The sequence below is a fragment of the Montipora capricornis genome, chromosome 12 (genome assembly GCF_036669925.1).
Source record: "Montipora capricornis isolate CH-2021 chromosome 12, ASM3666992v2, whole genome shotgun sequence".
NCBI lineage: Eukaryota > Metazoa > Cnidaria > Anthozoa > Scleractinia > Acroporidae > Montipora > Montipora capricornis.
Genome location: NC_090894.1, coordinates 3932642 through 3942194, shown reverse-complemented (window position 1 = coordinate 3942194; position 9553 = coordinate 3932642). Strand labels below are relative to the sequence as shown.

Genomic DNA, 9553 nt, shown 5'->3' with positions numbered 1-9553 from the left:
ACACACCCCACGCTCTCCTAGGAGACACGAGACAGTGCCATCCAAAAGTGACTCTGAATAGATAATACACAGTCAAAGATACTGAATAATAAAATATTCGATTTATTAAATACATTATTTTTATTAACGACACAGTGTTAGTGTAGTTTAGTTCATGTTGAAAAATACTGGTGAAGAATACCCAAAGTTTTAAACAGTTGAAAATACTGTGTGAGAGAATACCCTAAGGTTTAAAGTATGCATACAAAAGTTAGTGTGTTTTTGTTTAGACTTAGCCTCCCAAATGGTACATAGTGCTTTTTCATAACATAGCAGCATCTACAGTAGTTCTGAAGGTTGCATACAAAATGTTATAGGGTTTTTTAGACTTAGCCTCTAAATGGTGCATAATGCTTTTTCATAACAAGCAGCATCTGCAGTAGTTCTAAAGGTTGCATACAAAATGTTATAGTGTTTTTAGTCTTTGCATCTCAAATGCTGCATTATGCTCTTTTCAGAACACAGCAGCATCTAGTTATAAAGTTTGCACGAAAAATAAGTGTTTTTTCTTGAGACTTTGCTTCTCAGATTATGCTTTTTCATAACAAAGCAGCATCTAGATGCTAGCATAAAGTTTGCATACAAGTACAATAATGTTCTAGTGTTTCATAGGTTTTGCTTCTCAGATGGTTCCTAACACTTTTTTAGAATGTAGGATCTTATCTTCTTAATGTAAAATAAATTCGTCCATAATCCCTTGAAACTAAGCATACACGAACAAGCAACAATATAAGGTTTTTAAATTTATTTAATAAAGAATTATTTGAAATGAAATGAAGATGTCATCATGGCAGTTGTTCGCTTTTTGTTGGGATAACATGCATATTGTCTTGGTATTTTTTCTTTCTCTTTTGGGTGGGTTTTGTAAGGAATCCAAGGAATCGATCAAGGAAGTAAAAGTGTGTTGCACACGGCAGTTTGAACACCGTCTTGGGAATATATATACAAGCTTTGGTATGGGTCGTCAGTGCTTCACGAATGCGCCAGTATCCGAACATGAACATGTTTCATACTTCACATGACTCTCGTTTCCCAGTCGAAAAACCACAGAACACTTGATGTGTGTCGTTTTAGAATACCTTTTAAAACCTCATCTATGCGTCAGTGTTCGAATATAAACACGTTTTCATATTTCGCATGAGACTCGTGTCTCAGGCGCACGCTTCGGAACACGTAGCGTGTTGTCTGACTGTACTTCACGGTAGTGTATATTACCTGTATAAAATCCCGTTCTTGACGACACGATACATCTTCGACTGTGAAAAATGTGACAACTATCGTATTCATAGCGTGTGATTCTCGAAAATCAGAGCATACTTGACGTAAACCATCAGTATTCTGGAACGTTCACGTCAGAAGTGGCGTCGTGCACCTGGTGTTCCAGTCGCAAACTCTGGAACAACTGAGAGTATTCGAAAATGTTCGAGTCATAAATGATCACTGTTTCTGAAGAAAATCTCATGTAACATAAATCTACCAAAGCGTGCTCCGTATGGTTTATCGAACACTTCGAGTCATTCACGAGTATTCAAGTTGAATACGGAAAAACAGGCCGGATTCTAATAGAATATTCCAGGTGTGTTTCGAGTCGGCCGTAATCGAATACGTCAGAAAATTCCGTTATACGTGGCGTGCGCCGATCCGTATTCGAGCGAATTCGGGCCCGAATATTTGGCTCTTTATGCAGTGAAAGGACATGAGAAATTTGCCAAACATGGGTAAGTTGTTGATTTCTTGAACAAACGTGAAAGTGTCAGAGGCGTTGTAATCATTGGGAATATATGGTTCAAGGAGATTGCATAAAAGCTTATGTAAATTGTAGTTATATGTGCCAATAGATGAAACTATAGGGCGGAAAGGAGGTGTGGATGTGGGATCGCGTAATTTATGTATTTTGGGCAAACCATATATTCTGGTCAGTTGGGACCCGTTGGGATACAAAGTGCTGTCGTATAAAACATTCTCCAATTTACCTTGTTTTTTCACATCCCTGAGAAACCGTTTAAGCCTACCTTCACGAGTAAGGGTAGGGTCTTTACTAATAGGTTCAAATTTGGAGGAATCATTGATTATACTAAATAAACCATTGTCATATGCAGTTCTAATAAGGATTACAATACCGTTCCCTTTGTCGGGTTTCAAAATGATTATGTCCCTGTTCTTTCTGAGACTCCTCAAGATGCTGTGTTTTTTTGAGATATGCAGTGGTAGGTCTATACGAGGATATGTAGCAGTGAGCCAGGTGAGAAAGATTTGCGACTATTTTGCTGGTGTTGGAGGTGTCAATAAGATGTCTTTTCATCTTGTGGCTAATCAGTTCGAAGCAAGCAAAAATATCAGTCTTGCTAATGGTCGGAGGATAAATCGAGTGCGTTAGTTGTTATATAGTCCTAACGGTGCCTAGTTGTTATATAGTTCTAACGGTTTTTCAAATATTTTTCAAAGATTTTGTAACTGACGATGATGTTTGTAACATCGAAACATGAACTTTAAGCCCACAATTGCCGCGCGCTAGCAAGTGAATTCCGCGAGCTGTTAAAACCCAAATTGCGCGAGCATAAGTACATGTATCATCAGCAAGCGTTGTAACGAACTTTTCATTTGGCTATTTTATCTGAGGAGTGCCGCACTTCTTGTGCGGTACGAAACTAGTTAGTAATAAAATGCCAAGTCATCACTTTTGTTGATCACATCACCTGGACCATATATCGTCGGTCGTGATGGTGGTTTGATACACTACTTCCTTGACTAAGCATTGTCCTTTCAAAGGGCATTTGTCTGGCTAATACTTAAACACGGAATGCCGGAATGCCGGAACGCCGGAATACTTAAACACGGAACGGTGGAATACTTAAACAGGGAACTCCAGAATATAAAACCGGAACGCCGGAATACTTAGACCCGGAACGCCGGAATACTTAAACACGGAACGCCGGAATACTTAAACACGGAACGCCGGAAGGAAACAACCACATTTACAGGCTAATACTTAATCATGGAATGCCAGAATGATGGAATGCCGGAACGCCGGAATACTTAAACACGGAACGCCGGAACTGTTACTTTGCCTTCGGTTGCCTGTCAATCCTTGGACATTGTGACTAAAAAACGTGTTTTCCTTTATCCTTCGTCCTCAAAACTTCGCAGAATTAGTAGAAGAGACGCGACACGAGGCGAGTGCTTACAAATTGTACGCAAACATGGAATGCCGGAACGGTGGAACGCTCGAACGCCGGACTACTTAAACACGGAACAGTTGTGAAAATTTTGACAATTGGAACACGTGGTTTTTCCACCCACAAGTGTTCGGGGTAAAAACGAAAGTACAAATCAATATTGAAATATGAACCCTTTAATTCTTTACAAAATTAAATAAGTTAAGATGCTCTTAACTTAGACAACAACAAAGTTGCATTCAAAAGTGAACAAATAGTTCATTTGTTAGAAGTCCTTGAAAAGAAATTAAATTTGTAGTATGTGAACTCAGCAATACAGTAAAATCATAATTTAGCTGTAACACACATATAAGAACCTGCTAAATTCCACTTGGCTAAACAGGTTGTTTTGTTTTTGGGTAGTAAAACGGCCAGTTTCTTAAACCTTTAGGTTCTTACATGCTAGTTTTAACTGTATTTCAGGCAAGCCAAAGCATCAACACAACATTTCTCATCCATGTTTCTAAGTTAGCCACGCCCGGATTGGTCTCCTTTACGGGTTTAATTCAAAATTTCCTACCAGCATCCCCGCCACTTCATATGCAAAGTCCCCCACCCCCCCCCCCCCCCCCCCCCCCAAGGTAATTCGTTGTTCATTCGTATTTGGTCAGTGGAGCAGTGATAGATGACAACATAGGCCCTGTATTGTAAGAAATCTTACGAAGAATCCTGCTAAATGACTTGTCACACTACCACCCAATGCCTTACCCGCCATTCTGTACATAGGCTCGATTACCAGCCGCTGTTTCGGGAAATGAGCCAGCGCTCACTCCCGAAATCTCGGCTGGACGCGTGAGGTGAGCCATTGTTAATCTCCGCCAATCAGAAACTCGCCGGCACAAATCCGTCTGGCATAAATTATATGTTTTGGCTGCGAAGGTATTCTTTGACCCGGCCTGTTCGAGGTTTACAGTGCTTTAAGGTAGGAAACATCCAAGATTGCGACAACGAAAAGCGTTCGAGAAGCTGGAGAATGGGAATTGTGTCGTTTTCTACCGCCTGAGTTCGCAAACTTCACTGATTTCCCAGATGGCGCCAAGGTCAAAATACGGCTTTCAAATCCATTGCTATTGCAATTTTCTCCTCATACTTCGTTAATGTAAGAGCAAGTAAAATCCCTCAAGATCAATTGAAAGTACTGCTGAGTTTATTGCTGGCAAAACGAGGGGGCCGATGAGGTCGACTGAGAGCTAAAGCAGCCGAAGATTTCGTCGATGATTCGCCGGTTGAATTCAAACTCACATCGATCATTTAACCACAAACTCAAGCTCGTATCATCTGGAAACTTCGCACAGACGTTTTAAGCATTGTTATGTAATTTCTGTTTTCTTAAAATCAGTGTTTTTGGGATATCTAATGCTATTTCCCCGCCACTATTAACTTCGCATAAATTATATTTTGAATTTACGTCACAGACACAATCTATCGCTCACGCGTCCAGCCGTCTTCTCTCGGGGAGGATACCCGAACTCGAGTGAGCGGCGGGAAATCGAGCCTATTCTGTACACTACCCAGAGGCTCTTGCCATTTAGCTCTCTTGCAAATCAAAACATACTCACACTTCTGATTTAAATGTTAGCTTCCTCTGTGTGACTGTCGGTTCTTGCCGCATTCTTTCAGAGCACAGTCTAAAACCAGAGAGGTTATGCATTGCTCAGATGACTTGAAATAGTTTCCACAAGTACGTTGAAAGAAGTAAAATATGTAACGTTTGTAACGCAACTGGTGGGTTATATCATGCAACCAGAGCTCCCCGTAGGAGCTTTTCAGGGCCAACTGGCAGCATAGGACGGTGAACAGTTGGCTACTTAAAAGTTCTGCCGAGGAGGTGAACAACCTCTAGTACCCAGAATAAATCCAGCTACTGGTAAGAGTGGGACTTGAACCTCCAGATTACTAACCACGCTTCCTCGATACTTCTCATCGACATATGTCGATGAACGTTTGGACTATTTATTTCCAAGGAAACGAGGAACAAACACAACGGTATGAAGATTTGCGATTATAGTAACCACGGCATTTTAAAATCACATCGAAACTGATTCAAGCTGGAGAGTTTAAAGACAGTTGTTGCAAATTGGATTATTTTAGAACTTATAAGACAGCCAGTCATGTAATTGTAGCCATTGAGATTGTGCAGCAATCGAAATAAATGTGCGTACAATTTGTAAGCACTCGCCTCGTGTCGCGTCTCTTCTAGTAATTCTGCGAAGTTTTGAGGACGAAGGATAAAGGAAAACACGTTTTTTAGTCACAATGTCCAAGGGTTGACAGGCAACCGAATGCAAAGTCCCTAGAATAGACTCAACCGAGGGTATTGAAAGTTTACTGAGCTCAAGGTATTAAGAGTAGCACGTTGTCTACTTGTGATTAGATCATACCGCAAAATGAATCTTACCTCTTTTTCTCCGGACTTTGACTGGGGCTAAGAAGGCAGAAGTGAGAGGCGATTAATCAAAGCAAACGTGGTTATTTTCCCTTGAGTAAAGAGACTGAATGGCATACAGGAACAACAATATCAACGATGACAACTGTTTTACCTTGGCAGCTCCATGGTTGTCCAGTAATAAATAAATTATCATAATTATTGAAAAGGCGGGAATATTATCATAGATTTCCAAATGGTGCATGGGAAAATATTAAAGTTTGTTCTTGTTGGTCCCAAGGGGGTACAATGAAGCAGTATTTGTGTAAACAGAAACAAATTAATTCCATTATTCAGCCTATTTATTTCAACTGCAAACATAATTAACACTAGCAATTTTCCAATACCATGACAATGACTTTCTTATGTTGCGTTGAACGTGCCATAAGATTTTCCTGAAAGAAATAAACACAAGGTCTACAAAAAAAAAAATTGGTTTTCAATCTGTAACGGTAGACATGCCATTCGTCTGAACACCGTCACAATTTTTACTGGGTTTTTTTTAGGGCTACCAGGAGCTCGTGTCCGGGGGATACGTATCCCTTGCTGCGTTCTCAGTTATAGAGTATTAGGGAGCTTAAGCTTACGCGTTTGTGAGACGCGGACGGCAACCGGAAGAGGACATTTCTCGTACCAGGACAGTGGTGTCTCCCAGATTTTTATACGAATAATTTCTAATGGAGAAAAGATACTTAGCAATGTAAATGTGGTTGTCTCATTCCGGCGTTCCGTGTTTAAGTATTCTGGGGTTCCGTGTTTAAGTATTCCGGCGTTCCGGGTTTAAGTATTCCGGCGTTCCGTGTTTAAGTATTCCGGCGTTCCGGCGTTCCGGCGTTCCGGCATTCCATCATTCCGGCATTCCGTGTTTAAGTATTAGCCCTTTCGCCCTCAGTTTACAACACTGTTTCCCAAGCGGTGATATGTCGGCAACACGTGTTTTGATACTTGGCCATTCCTTTATTCGCCGTATACGCGAATATTTAGGGCGAAATGCTGCTCTCGATGCTAACTTGAATATTCTCGAAGACATAGAGTTAAAATGGCACGGGGTCGGGGGAAGAACAGTCCTTAAGACTGTTCAATTTGATCTTTCTGTGGTTGCACGGTTCAAGCCTGACATAGTTATCTTACAGCTAGGAACTAACGACTTAAGCCATCTTTCTCCGGTGAACGTTGGCTCAGCAATTGAAGACCTTACCAGGTCCCTCCATGATTCGCTTAAAGTCAAATGTGTATGTGTCTGTCAAACTATTTATCGAATGGGGGCTCCTACCTTTAACAAGAACGTAATCCTCTTAAATCGGTATTTAAAAGTAGTGCCAGAGCCCATCCCATATGCAATGTTCTGGAGCCATAAAGGGTTTTGGAGAGCAAGAACTAATTTTATGACCCATGACGGGATACATTTAAACGCCATTGGTCAGTACAAGCTCTATCGTAGTTTGAGGGGGCAGTTCTACGTTGCCTACAATCGTTATAGCCGCACATTGGGCAAATTTAAGTCATGTAACAAATTTGAAACAACTTCTTATCTATACTGCCCACCTTGCCCAGGCATTTTATGGTTTTTATTTTACTGTCTTAAGATTTGCCAGTTCCGTTTTGTTTTAAGCCAAGCCGAATTGTCAGTTGTTGTTTGTTTTAACAGCCCCTGTTTGTTGTTTGCCGTTGGGTTTTACTCCCACGAGCAATGGCTGTGCTTGTTCGGTTCCTTTGAACCATGGTTGGCACGTCCAACGTGCATTTATGGCTTTGGCGATAATTTATTATATGCTTACTCCTGCCATATGAGTGTACAATTCTTTGACCGCCTCTTTACGAGTGGTCCAATGCACTCGGCACAGGCGGTAATGCATTGTTTTTGGGAACTTGGCTTTTTTCTCTTTTTCTCTTTTTCATCCGGTTACATATCATTGCTCATAAACCAGATTTAAGGAAAACCTGTGGAACTGCCCCACCTCAACTGTGACCAAAAATTTAGGATGGAATTTCATCTTGTCATCTTACGCCGTATTCCTTCTCATCAATTTTCTTTCGAAATCAAACAGCATTCCATGGTATTTGATTACCTAATTTTATCTGTTATCGATAAGTCATGCCTCCTAGGAAGCGTCCGACACAGCCATCAAGGACAGGCCGCCAAACACGTTCTAAGCGAGTGCGGACATCAGAGCTAACTGCAACGGCCCCACCTCTCCCTGAACAAACTAATAACAACCCCGGTTTGGTCTCCTTGGACGTAAACGGTCTCTCCGCCACCATATCGACGACCATCTCGGAAGCGGTGAAAACAGCATTATCTAAGGACAGTCTCACCGAGATCTTGAGACAAAACACGTTTGAGGACAGCACGTCGATTGAAACCACATTAGCAGGACAGTCTCAAGCCGACCTGTCTTCAGATAGCGTCACTTCAGCAGCCATGTCAGTAGCCTCACAGGTGCAGGTACAAGAAATGATTCTCTGCTTCTGGGGCCCGACAATGTGCAACCTAAACAAATTTTTACTAGCGTGTCAGTAAATCTTAGTTTCCGGGTGGGTTCCAAAATTAAAGCTAAAATCTGGGCTAACGAATATGTGGAATTTGGGGCCTTATTAGAATCCACCCCTGAAATCGATAAGTATGCGTTATCGATGACCCCCTCCTCTGGGCTATCAAAGCAGCCGCGGCTGACCCTTGAGCCGTATCACGCAACAAAGAAGGTTTCCAACATACAACAGTGGGTTTCGGTGTTTAACATTTTGGTCTCGGTCTATACTGAGCAATACCAGAGTGAAACCCCACAGTTGATGAATTATTGCGAGGTAGTCCGTGACATTGCTTTGTCGAGCGGGGATTGGCTCTGGTATGACGAACAATTTCGTTATCTGAGGCAATCTGCTCCCGATAAATATCCATGCGATCAAATACATTGGGCACTTTGGTTGAGCGCTTCAGCTAATTGTCGGAGATCACAGTCGATCCCCAATAAGCCCCAAACCTCGACACGGCAGCGTTTTCGTTCGAATTTTTTCCCAAGAGGCACGTGTTGGACATTTCATGCCGGAAAACGCTGCCAAGGGTGTCAGTTCGAACACGTTTGCTATAAATGTGGAGCAAAGCACCCAGCAATTCAATGCTCAGTACAAACCCCTCAACAGCGGTATAGTGAAAGGAAACTCTACTCAAGTATCAGGCCCTTCACAGCCCGCCAGTAACCCCCGTAAGGGTGGACAGGCTTGAATGCCTCTTACACTGTTATGAGCAAAACAAAAAGCATTTTCTTGTCGATGGTTTCCGTTGTGGCTTTCGTGTTACTTTTGTTGGTGATCGGCTTCCTTTTCAATCTCCTAATCTCAAAAGTGTCCTCGCCCAACCGGAAATTGCTAGAATGAAATTGCGCTAGGAATGCGACGTAGGCCGAATTGTGGGTCCTTTTACAACTCCCCCTTTTGCGAACTTTCGTACGTCTCCCTTGGGCGTTGTACCCAAGAAAGACCCGTCTGAATTTCGTTTTATTCACCATTTATCCTATCCCAAAGGAAATTCGGTTAATGATGCTATTCCTGACTATTGTTCCTCTGTCAAATACGCATCCGTTAGCGATGCGATGACAGCCATTAAAGCCACCGGGGAAGGTTGTTTTGTGGCTAGAACCGACATCAAGTCGGCTTTTCGTATTATACCAATTCATCCTGCCGACTATTCCTTGCTGGGTATGAAGTTCGATAACTTGTATTACTTTGACCGGTGCCTCCCCATGGGTCTTTCTTCTTCATGCAACATTTTTGAAGCTTTTAGTACCGCATTGGAGTGGTTGTCTATTCATCGCCTGGGTGCCTCATCTGTTTTGCACATATTAAACGATTTTTTGTTTATTGCTAAAACCAAAGA

At 41.9% G+C, this 9553-nt stretch overlaps 1 pseudogene; it reads left to right on the top strand.

The window, feature by feature from the left end:
- The first annotated feature begins 7774 nt into the window (after positions 1-7774).
- LOC138026934 (uncharacterized) lies at positions 7775-8902 on the top strand (annotated as a pseudogene).
- Positions 8903-9553: the final 651 nt, after the last annotated feature.